Here is a 12,419-nt window from a genome sequence, read left to right on the forward strand (position 1 = left end):
CTCCTGATTTAATTAAAAAAGTATGAGGTTATATTAATATATACCCATCCCCTCTATCTCTTACACTATTTTAACAATAGTACTAGAAATTACGAACTTCCTTGTTCTTATATGCCTAAATGCTAAACTTTGTGGACACTAGAGAAAAGGTTGATTGTTGCATTAAATAATGATATGTTCACAGAACATCACCTTTTAGCTTAAATGGTTCTACTGAACACAGTTGTAGCTATTTATCAATTAAAAGAAAAATATTTTATTTCCCTGAAGAATTAAGAAGATAATTATGATCCTGAGTACTGAAGACAGAAAGAAATTTACAGCTTTGCAGAGTACCACTCACAGGCCTAAAAACTGCACAGATTTAGATGTATTATTAACAAAATATTACCTGCCTACCATGTACAGTGGAATTCCCAGGAAACCTCTTTGCCATAATCATGTACATTTTTAAGACAAGCCCTTGGAGAACCAGCACCATCACAACTGGGGCACTCTTTTACCACCAATAAGGAGAAACAGGACCAGCTGCTTCTTTGACAAATTTGGAATTTATTATGGCCGCAGCCAAGCACTTTGCATTACATCTCAATAAATCGCATTTACTTCTGTTGTAAATTACATGACTTCCTATCGCATTACAACTCATAGGAAGACCTCCAGGTACACAGCTTGTCACTCGTTTCGTGTTTTATCGCTCTGCCGGTGTGCCGTCAAAGCACCCCCCCCCCCCGATTAGGGTGCCTCCCGTTTAAGGACACACCCTGCATAATCTCTGGGCCTCCTGGCCGTTTAAGCCAGGTGACAATGTGATCAAGCTAAGTGAACTTCGACCTGACCCCTTGCCAGTCTTGACCTTGCACTTGACCTTGAACGTCAGCCATTATTCCCCGCCCCCGAGGAACCATTCTGTGGTGACACGCTGTGTACCCCCCCCCCGTAGTTTTTCCTACACCCTGTCCTTAACCGCCCAGCTGCGACAGTTGTGCCCTAACTCTGGGTGGGTGGGCTGGGTCAGCTCCTCTGGCTTGCTGATGCCCCGCCCGAAAGACCTTTCCTTACCTGCTATCCCTCTTTTATGCCTTCCTTCCCCCTTCGACCCCCCCTCCCTCCCGTGTATTCTTTAACCCTTTCCTTGCCACTGGCCTACAGCCCAGTTGTGTCCGGCCTCCCTATTTGGTTTGGCCTCCTCCTTTATACTCAACTTGGCCATCACAGACCTTTTTTACTTAATCCGTCTTACTTTCCTGGTGTACCTACTACTTTAATCAGGAGACTTGGAATCTTGGCAACTTCATGTGCAAATTCATCCACTTTGGCTTCAAATTCAACCTGTACAGCAGCATCCTTTTCATTGAATGCTTTAGCATCTTCCATTACATGAAATTCCAGTATATTCATAACAAGACTTGGGCAGTGCAGTGTGGACACTAGCATTGATAGCCATCATTCTGATGAATCTTATGATAGGTTTAACTGAAACTGATGGGATTACTAGCTCCAACCATGTGAACACGGTCCGGTGGTATAATTGGCTTTTGAGGATTATAGTTGTTTTTTCTTGCTCCGAGTAATTGTGACATTATGCTACACATGGATTATTTATAGTTTGGCCAATGGACCTTTTAGGCAAGATGGCTTTAAGAAGAAGGCTCGCAAACTTATAGTTATCCTCCTGATTGTTTTTTATATCTGTTTCCTACCTTTTCATATTCTAAGGGGAGTTCACATTGAAGTGCGACTAAGAGTGGTCTCCTGCACCACTGAAACTAGAATCATTGCAGCCTACAATATCTTAAGACCCACTGCTGTACTGAATACATTTGGTAACCTAGTATTGTATTTTACAACTGGGGCAATTTTTGAGTCTGCGAAGACTGGTGTTCATTGGCAATTTCCAGCAAACCATCCTACCTATTTTTAAGTGTGAGTCATCCAATTATGACTAGCAAACAGGAAGCAAAAACATTGATGTTGTTAACAGACCCTAAAACAAAAGTAGGCAATCCCTGATATGCATTCTGAAGCTCCAGCACAGCTCTTGATTCCTGCATAGCTTCTGCTTCCAGTCCTGGTTCTAACTCCAGCACAGCTCTTGCTTCCAGTCATGGTTCCAGCTCCAGCATAGCTCCTGCTTCCAGTCCTGGTTTCAGCTCCAGCACAGCTCATGCTTGCAGTCCTGGTTCCAGTTCAAGCACAGCTTCAGCTGAGCTGGAGTTGGAACCAGGACTGGAAGTAAAAGTTCTGCTGGAACTGGAACCAGGACTGACCAGAGAGTGGGTGTATTCTACACTGCATGCTAACCAATTAGCATGTGCTTAGTGTATGAGCCCTTATTGCCCACATTGTGGGTGGGGGGGTAAGGGCTTAATGGCCATGCACTAATGGCAAAATTAGTGTGTGGCTATTAATACAGCGATAAAATGGCATTAGCGCATGGGAATGATCCATGCAAAGGCACACTAAGGCCACTTTTTACCACTGTTTGGTAAAAGGGCCCCATTATTATGTACTTTTATTACCTACGTTGTATTGTTGCAAGCTCTCAGGATATTAAAATATGGGAGGCCACTCGCTATCTTCAGTATTACTGAGAGTTTTAATTTACAAAATTGTGATATGGAAGGCCTTCATGCTGAAGCCTGCCCTCAGAAACTGACTCCATAATGTCAATTGTGATCCAGTTGGCAGTCAGTTATGCATAATTATAAATATAATAGCATATTAGACTTAAATTTTGTCAAGGAATTTAGCCTCCCTCATTCACAGCTATGAATTAGTGGCGGTGGAGAAATGTAATTGAATACGAAAATATACTCAAGTTTGGGTATCTTATGAAAAGTATTTAGTGGGCTGATTTATATGCCCATTATCTGGAAACATTTTGTGGTATACTATTAACATGTTGTTGTGTTCCTAAAAATTCAATAAAGATAGTGGAACTAAAAATAAGACCTTGGTACTAGCTTATACGGAGAAAATTACCTGGAAACTGAAAGGGCAACTAGATAGCTTAGGATGTGGAATCTAGTTCTCACAAGTGTGTTTTGATTGATTCAGCAATCCATTCTTTTTTTTTGTCTTTCTCACTGTACATGTCTGTGAGCTTGTCACTGGCTGCTTGGCTTATTTTGTTCTGGTTGGGAGGGGGAGGTGGGGATATGTTTGATTGTTTCTACATTGAGAATTCTTTTTTGGTACATGGTACATAAGAGTCGTCCTACTAGGTCAGACCAAAGGTCCATCTACCCCAGTATCCCATTTCCAACAAGTCACCAGTACCTGGGAGGAGGAGACTGGGGAAATGGGACCCTCACCCCTGATCTGATTTTTGTTTGCCATAACCTGCCCATGTATGGCATATTAACTTAAAGATGTCCAATAAGTTTTTGCACACTCAGACATACGTGGTGTAACACCCTTTAACTGCTGTGATAATATATTGGAAGTAAGGTAGAGTGTACTTTAAATGTATGTTAATAGTGGATTAAGCATAGTATACTGTATAGGCTCTCTAGTGAGCAGGAAGTGCAAATGGTAGTGGTCTACTAAAATGGTCAGTGGTCCTTGTCATAAAGCGTATGGGGACAGACTTAAAGATCTCAATATGTATACTTTGGAAGAAAGGCAGGAGAGGGGTGATATGATCAGTGGCGTACTGAGGGCGGGGCGGTGGGGGCAGTCCACCCTGGGTGCACACTGCGTGGGAGGGTGCAGGGAGCAGCAGCATGGCTCCGCCGGTTCCCTGCTCCCTCTGATCTTACTTACGGGGCAGAGGGAGCAGGGAACCGACAGAGCTGACAGCCGCGCAGCTGCTGCCAACATCCCAGGAGGTAAGAGGAACTGATCAGATTCAGGAAAGAAAAAAAAAAAAAGTAAATGTTTATAGACAAAAAAACCCACATTCTTTTTTTTCTAGCCAGTCATGGGTTTTGTAATACAGACTTCTGGTCTGAACCACCCAGGGCCGGTCTTAGCAAGTGCGGGGCCCTGTGCAGACCAATTTGGTGGGGCCCCATCCTAGCCCCATCCCCACCCCAGCTCCATCTCATTGATAAGATTATTCAATTTTTAGAAAATTTTTTATTTATGAAATTTCAAATAAAGACAAATAAAGCTAAACTTGTACAGAAAAACTGATTGAAATAATAAACACAATGCTATCATGAACCCCCCCCCCCCTCCCCAGAAATTATTCAGTTCAAGTCCACTACAATTAGTAGTTCCAATTCTCATAACCCCGGGGGGGGGGGGGGGGGGGTCAGAGGTGCGGACACACAATCTCTCCACTGCAAAACACTATACACAAACTTGTGCAAAAACACACTCATAACCTTACCAAACCATAACAGCACTAATTCCAAGAACAGGACAAGCTACAACCTTATGTGTGGAAAGGCAGAACTGTAATTACACCAGGCTCTAAAACACCAATACACTACCTCGTGAAAAAAACAAAACAAAAAGGGCTGCAAATACTACACGCTAGCAGGATACTGCCCCTCGATCACACATGAAAAACAGATATGAAGGCAAAATACTGAACTGGAAAGTTACCTCAAGAAGTCAGACTCAGCATGCAGCAATACTAGAAAAATTGAAACTTACATGCAAAATATCACTGATGCACATTTCCAAAAGCTGACACATTCCAATTAATAAATTCTGAATATAATACTTTTTTCTACCTTTGTTGTCTGATCATTTAGTTTTTCTATTCGCTTTGGTCCCAGTGTCTTCTGTTTTATGCAGTGTCTTCTTTCCATTTGATATTTTTTCTCTCACCATGTCCACCATCCTCCTGTGTCCTTATGTGTCCTGTCTACCATCTGTAGCCCTGTCCCTATCCTTTCTCCAGTTTCAGCATCTGCCTTCAAAGTGTTCTGATCCAGCCCTTAAATTCAGCAATTTTCCCTCCATCCATATCCAGCATTTTTCCTCACTCCCCTCCATTCATGTGCATCTAATTTCCTCCCCTCCCCTACATCCATGTCCAGCATTTCTCCTCTTTCCCTTCCCCTCCATCCATGTGCATCTCCTTCCTTTGTCTGTCCTTCCCTCCATTCCTGCCCAACATTTTTCCTCTCTTTCCTGCCCTCCACTCCATCTATGTCCAGATTTCTTCTCTCTTCCCTCCCTTCCATCCATGTGCATCTCCTTCCAGTCTTCCCTCCCCTCCATCCATCCATGTCCAGCAACTCTCCTCTCTCCCCTGCCCTCCCCTCCATCCATCCATGTCCAGCAATTTCTCCTCTCTCCCTGGGCCCTGCCCGTCCATCGATGCTCCTCTCTCCCCTGCCCCCCTCCATCTATCCATATCCAGCAATTCTCCTCCCTCCCCTCCATGTCTAGCATTTTCTCCTCTCTCCCTGGGCCCTGTCCTCCCATCCATGTCCATCGATGCTCCTCTCTCCCCTGCCCCCCTCCATCTATCCATATCCAGCAATTCTCCTCTCTCCCCTTCATGTCTAGCAATTTCTCCTCTCTCCCTGGGCCCTTCCCTCCCATCCATGTCCATCGATGATCGATCAATGCTCCTCTCTCCCCATCCCTCCTGCTCCCATGTCCACTTGCCTGCCCTCTTCTCAAATCTTCTAGTATTTAAATTTACCTCCATTGCAGCAGCTGCACAGCGTCAGTGAAAGCGCTGTCTGACGTTTCTCCACCAGCCTTCCCTTCGCTCGTTCGTTCCCTCTCAGTGTCCCACCCTCGCAAGGAAATGACGTCAGAAGAAGGTGCGGCACTGAGGGAACGAACGAGCGAAATGAAGGCTGTTGGAGAATCATCAGACAGCGCTTTCACTGATGCTGCGCAGCTGCTGCGATGACGTTGGAGCGAGATAAATTTAAATACTTGAGTGTCGGTAGGAAGCAGAGGAGGCTGACTGAGGCGCGCCGCACGGGGCCCCCTTAAGCACTAGGCCCTATGTGGCCGCCTCGGCCTAAGACCGGCCCTGGCACCACCAGCGTATCTTCGATTTCCCATTCATTCTCCTTTCAATTTGCAGTGCTGTAAGCCGGGGGCATGACGATGCTGCACCCGGGGGAGGGGGGGGAGGTGACACTGCACCTGGCAGGGATGAGGCTGCACCCGGGGGGGAGATGACACTGCATCCAGGTGGGGTGCGCAGCGACGATCTGCCCTGAGTGGCAGCCAACCAAGGAACACCACTGGATATGATAGAAACATTTAAATACATATGCGGTATAAATGCACAGGAGGAAATTGTCTTTCAGTTCAAAGGAAGCTCTGGAATGATGGGGCATAGGATGAAGATGATAGGGATAGACTCAGAATTAACCTGAGGAAATACTTCTTCATGGAAAGGGTGGTGAATTCATGGAATAGCCTCCAGGTGGAAGTGGTGGAGATGGAAACTATTTGAATTCAAGAGAGCTTGGGACAGGTACATAGGATCTATAAGGGAGTGATAGGGAGAGAAGATGGCATGGATAGGCAGACTGGATAGGCCATATGGTCTTTATCTGACTACATTTTTCTATATTCCTATGTAAAATCTCCACTCCAGTGCAGTTGGCTTAATGTTTTATCTAAGAACATTATGCACTTTGTGAGTCATATTTTCAAGATATTCCTAAAAAAATAAAATAAGAAATCACCTTATGAAAGCAGGGTGCCATGTTTTCACAAACACTTCCTGTTATTGCCTAAAAGAGAACTACTTAAAGGTCAGTTGTATGCGTGATAGGCAGTATTCATGGTTAGTTCCTTTTGGATTTAGATCTGTTTTTATATATTTAACAAAATTTTTGCAGTCTCATTCTAAAGTTCTATTTGTTTATTCCATAATTTCAGTGCTGTATTTTTCATTGTTGATAATAAGATTCTGATAGTTTGACTTCTCCAATATTCTATATTCAAAGGTGTCCATTTCTACTCAAAACATATTTTCTATTGGCAGTTATTGTAACGTGAGTAACATAGTAGATCATGGCAGATAACGTCCTGAACAATCCATCCATCCAGCCTGCCCAACAAGATAAACGCATAGCATACGGTATGATGTGATATTTCATATGCATACCTGATCTTGATTTGTCCTTGCCATTTTCAGGGCATAAACCATAGAAGTCTGCCCAGCCCTGTCCTTGTTCTAAAACTTCTGAAGTTGTCATCAAAACCTCACTCCAGCCCATTCAAATTTGTACAGCCACGATCAGGGCACAGATCAGGATTTTACATAAACACTGGCACATCATTCAGGAGATAGACCATTTCCAAAATAGGGACATTATGATTGCTCATAAAATAAGGAATATTGATATCAACAATTGACTGCAGATAATCACACTTTATATGTTGAAAGACCAAAATTCAGAGTAAGAATTAAGGTTCGGAGGAAAAGATCTCAAAATGCCCAGGCGCCAAGATGAACTTAGTCATCAATGTATCACAAGGCACAGTCTAGGCTAGGCTCATCATAGACCAAAAAACCTCCTGTTCTTTTATTAAATCTGCATGTAAATATTTTTGTGTTTTTTCTAACCATTCAACGTGAAGCTAATAAAAAACAAAACAAAACAAAAATATTTACATGCAAATGGGATTACACAGATTTTATAATTAATAAAAGAACAGGAGGTTTTTTTGGTCCGTGATGAGCCTAGTCTAGAGTGTGCCTTGTAACACGTTGATGACTAAGTTCATCCTGGTGCCTGGGCATTTTGAGACTTTTTCCTCCTAACCATAATTCTTACTCTGAATTTGGAATTTTGGTCTTTCAACATAAAAAGTGTGATTTATCTGCAGTCAATTGTTGATATAAATATTCGAGAATCTGCAGAGGAGTTTGATACTCATAAAAAAGGAAAACATTTAAAAGATATACTTGTTCATTCTGCCCTTCGACTTAATCATCAATAGAGCCAGAAACCTGTGGGACATTATAAGTGTGGAACATGCTCTGTGTGCAGGTCAACATTAACATTAAGACTGTTGTTCATCCTATGACTGTGACAAATATGAAATTAGGAACTTTGTTAACTGCAAGAGCTCAGGCGTTATCTATAATATAATGTGCTCGTGTGTGTTGCTTTATATAGGCAAAACTATACGACCGTTAAATTAATTTTGGAGCATAAGAGCGTACTTAAAAGAAAAGTATTGGAGAAACTGCTGGTATAGCACTCCATGGAAAAGAGCCATGTTTTTGAAGATTTCTGGGGGTTTATTTTGTTCTCAGTATGCCACATCCCTCATGGAGGGGGTGGGGGGCAGGGTGCTTTAGACAAACTTTTATTATAGACAGAACAAAGGTTTATTTATAAGTTTATCACAGTTACACCCTATGGTTTGAATCAAGAACTTAATTTTTCTGTGTTCCTGTGATTTTTTTTTGTCTATCCCTGATGCTATTTTTATGACAGTTTCTGGATTCTGTATTTTAATAACATTCAAAGTTATGAGGAGAAATTTTAAGTAGAATCCTTTATGGTTCTTACATTTTTATGTTGTTTTTTTTTACCAAGATTATTTTGTTTGTATATTGGTAGATCTTTTTTTTATCAAGGTTTTTATGGAATGGCTTACTTGCATATTTATCACAATTTTTTTGTTTCATATGTTCTTTTAGGAGTTGGTGGAATCCATAATTGTTGATTTGCTTCTGTTTTTATCAGGTCTAGCACCTTTTTAGATGTTTTAAAGATGTTCCTCATGTTTTATAATGTTTTTTTGACACTTTGAGATTTCTTCTATGGTTGGAATGCATTGATGATGTCAGTGAAATGCACTGAGGTCACTGGAATGCATAGCATCGTCTTTAATGCATTCCACAACATTTTTAAAATCATTTTTTTCCATTCTGAAGACTTTTTAGATGTTTTTTTCACAGCGATTTTGGTTGCCATGGATTTTACAACATCTCCAGATGCTTGTTTTACATTTTGGTTCTGGTTTGTTTTAGTGATTCAAATCAGTTGTCTGCAGTGCATTTTTATCATATCATATGAACATTTTAAAGCTGATAATGCTATATTTATCATCTTTTTACATTTTTATCACTGTTTCTGGGCTCAGAATCACTTTTTTTTTATTATGAGAAACACTTTTTACACTAATTTTTTTTCATTATGTATACATGACATCATCGTGCATATGTTAGGTGTAAGTGCTTGTACATAAGTGCCACAGGGACGAGTGTAATTTTATTATATAAGTTACACATGAAAGTTCAGGTCCCACCCATGTCTTGCCCCTTTGTACGTCCCCCTTGAAAATATGTGGTATGCAAGTTACGCACATTGGGGTCCTTTTACTAAAGGGTTGCTGAATGGCAAAGGGCTTGCCACATGGCAACCCAGAACTACTGCTGGCACAACATGGCTGCCAGTGATAGTTCTGTCTTGAGAGTGCACCATTTCCAACACTATGGAAAATTTTCACGTAATTATTAGTGCAGCAAGGTTACTGCTGGAGCCCTTACTGCCACCTCAATGGGTGGCGGTAAGTGGTGCCTGCCACATGGTAAATGCAATTTTACCACACGGTCATGTTGATTTTTATCCTTTTTTACCCGCTGTGGTAAAACGTGCCCTGGAGCGCAGCCAAAATGGCCGCTGCTGCTACCGCAGGGCCCTTTTTACCGCAGCTTGGTAAAGGGCCCCATTTTGTTACAGGATAGTGCTTCAGTAGAATATTGGTATATAAACATATTACTGCACATGTTCATATATATATGCTAGAATTTTAAACATATGTAAAAATTTTTCAGCTAGTTTAATGAATTGCCCTTTATGCATATCAGGATCACAGTTTTATAAAATATCGCTATCAATATAATGCTTATAACCTGCATATACCTTTATTATTATAATTATTATTACAGAAAATTTCTAGACCGCCTGTTCCACTAAGTTGTAAGTGGTTTACAATGTTTAAAAACAATATACCAAGACAAAACTCGGGAATTACCATAACATCATATAATCAAGTAAAGGAGAAAGTTTGCATACAAATCTTTTAAAAAGAATAGTCTTCAAATATTTCCAAAAATGTTCATAACTATTCAAATCTTCTGGTCTTAAAGCAAGATGTCTCCAAATTTGTGGAGACTGAAAGACCAGTAATTGCTCAAATAAGCCAAATCTTTTTATCCCCTTAGGAGAGGGAGCAGAAAAAGGTGAAAAATAATGATCTTCTATTTCTACTAAAATCCTCGAGCTCTACGTGTGCTATTAAATAACTTGGACAATCTCCAGTTAAAATTTTAAACAATACATGGGCAAATTTAAATAAAATCCTGGCTTCCACCGGTAACCAATGTAACTGTAAATAAAATTGAGAAATATGATTATGTAACGAAAAAATGAATCTTACTGCCATGTTTTGTATGGATTGTAATTTTTGCAATTGCCATTTAGGGGCACCCAACAACAAAAGGTTGCAATAATTTAATTTAGAAATTAACAAGGACTGAACAAGCAACTTGAACTGAATAATCTCAAAAAATGTCCTTATTCATCTTGGTTTCTTTAACAAACAAAAGGAACTCTTTAACAATATTGACATATATTATGTATATTCAGTGATAAAGTCTGATCAATATGGATTCCCAATAATTTAATAGCCTTTTGTAAAGGATATTGAGTACTACCAAGCAACATCTGAGTCTCCAAAGGGTCAGGTCTGTAATCCAAAAGTAAGTTCAATGTGGATAACAACCCAAAAGAAAACTTAGGCATACCAAGAGAAGAATCAAGATGCACTAATCATAAATGATTCAAAATTCTCAAAAAACAAAGTTTTGGAATAACCAAGTTTTAAGACCTCCAGTCCCCCTGACTCCCCTGATACAGTATCTCCAGCATCCCTCCAATGTTCCTGGTGGCCCAGTGGGCAATGGGTAAATCTCCCCCACTTGGCAGTCTAGCGGCCCTTCTCCACCCCCTACCTATAGTTGGAGGAGGGAGGTAGCCTTCCTCCACTTCCATTGGTGCCGTCTGGAAAATGGCAGTGCCCAGCCATGCCCAGTGCATCCTGGGATGCGCTGGGCAGGGCTTCACACCAAATAAACAAACTCCCTTATATGGTGTGAAGCCCCGCCTAGCGCACTGGGCAGGGCTGGGCACTGCCATTTTCCAGGCAACGCCAAAGGAAGAGGATGGAGGCCACCTCCCTTCTCCAACTGCTAGACCACCAGGGGAAGAGCTGCTAGACCACCAGGTGGGGGGGGGGGGGTTACCTGCAGCCCACTGGGCCACCAGGGATATCAGAGGGATTCTAGGGGAGTAAGGGGGAGACCAGAGGTCCGCTGGACCTCCAGCCCCCTGTCGCTGGGGGGGGGGGGTCGGTTCAGGGTTCCTGTGGGGGGCTGCTGCATTGGGGGAATGGGGACCAGCTAGTATGCAAATGCATGCTGGACAGGGCTCACCATTCCTCCCCAGTGGTCTGCAAACCCTAATGCCAGGTAGGGTTTGCCATGGCCAGCCAGCCAATCTTTGGCACTCTGGTTACTAATCATTGGGAATGAATAGGTTTAGTTAAGAGCTCTGTTTTGCATGCATTTGCATGCTAGTTGTGTTCAGAGTCCGTGAGCGCATTGTTTCACGCGCTCAGGGGCTCTGATCATGGGATCATGCGCTAGCAGCCTCTAGCGCCAGCATTTGCTTCTGATTGTCGGCCCATAAGAGAGGCAACTGGAGTACCAGAATGAGGCTTGGTATGTACAGAGAGAGGCAGCTAGTACACCAGACTCGGGCTTGGAACGCTCATTGGTTGAAAAGTGAATATTGTCCATAAAACCCACAAGAGGCTGTTAGTGTTGGGAGGAAACAGATTGCTGCGAGCAAGCAAATAATAGAATCAACTCCTGTGAGATGGGTAGGGATGGAGGAGATTAATTGTGTGGATGGAATGGATGGATCTTAGTGGGTACAGATGGGAATAAGTTAGATTCCATTGGGGATGGGTGAAATTTCTATCCCTGTGCAACTCTATTTCTGAGACCAGTGTTCTCAATACTGTATCAGTGCTAAAATCCATCCTGAAACAATACTGTGATTGATATAAAATATTATGTAAGTCCAGAAAATATGGGAGTTGTTTCGAGATTCTACCCTATTTCTATGCTTAAAACAATGCTTTACACACAGCAGTGCATTTTAAAATTATCCTCTATACTTTTACCAGCAACAGTGCTTGTGAGAGAGAATGCAGAGAGGTTAAAGAAATGCATTAATTGATATGCATTTGCTTCATTAGCACACTGTTAAAAATTTAGGGGTAAATATCCATCTGGCAGTGGTCAACTTTTTTTTGGCTGCCACCGGCGTCAAGTTCAGATATTCTGTTCCGGGGCCATGTCTGGGCACCGGCATTGAATATTTGGGTTTGTGTTGTCTTTCCTGGCTGATTAAGTTGCTGTGGCCTGGCTTAGCTGCTGGAGAAGCCGTCGGCTT

The 12,419-nt window shown here is 42.0% G+C and overlaps 1 pseudogene; it reads left to right on the forward strand.

The window, feature by feature from the left end:
- Positions 1–286: 286 nt before the first annotated feature.
- On the forward strand, positions 287–1,924 carry LOC115469682 (annotated as a pseudogene).
- Positions 1,925–12,419: the final 10,495 nt, after the last annotated feature.

The sequence above is a fragment of the Microcaecilia unicolor genome, chromosome 4 (assembly GCF_901765095.1).
Source record: "Microcaecilia unicolor chromosome 4, aMicUni1.1, whole genome shotgun sequence".
Classification (NCBI taxonomy): Eukaryota; Metazoa; Chordata; class Amphibia; order Gymnophiona; family Siphonopidae; genus Microcaecilia; species Microcaecilia unicolor.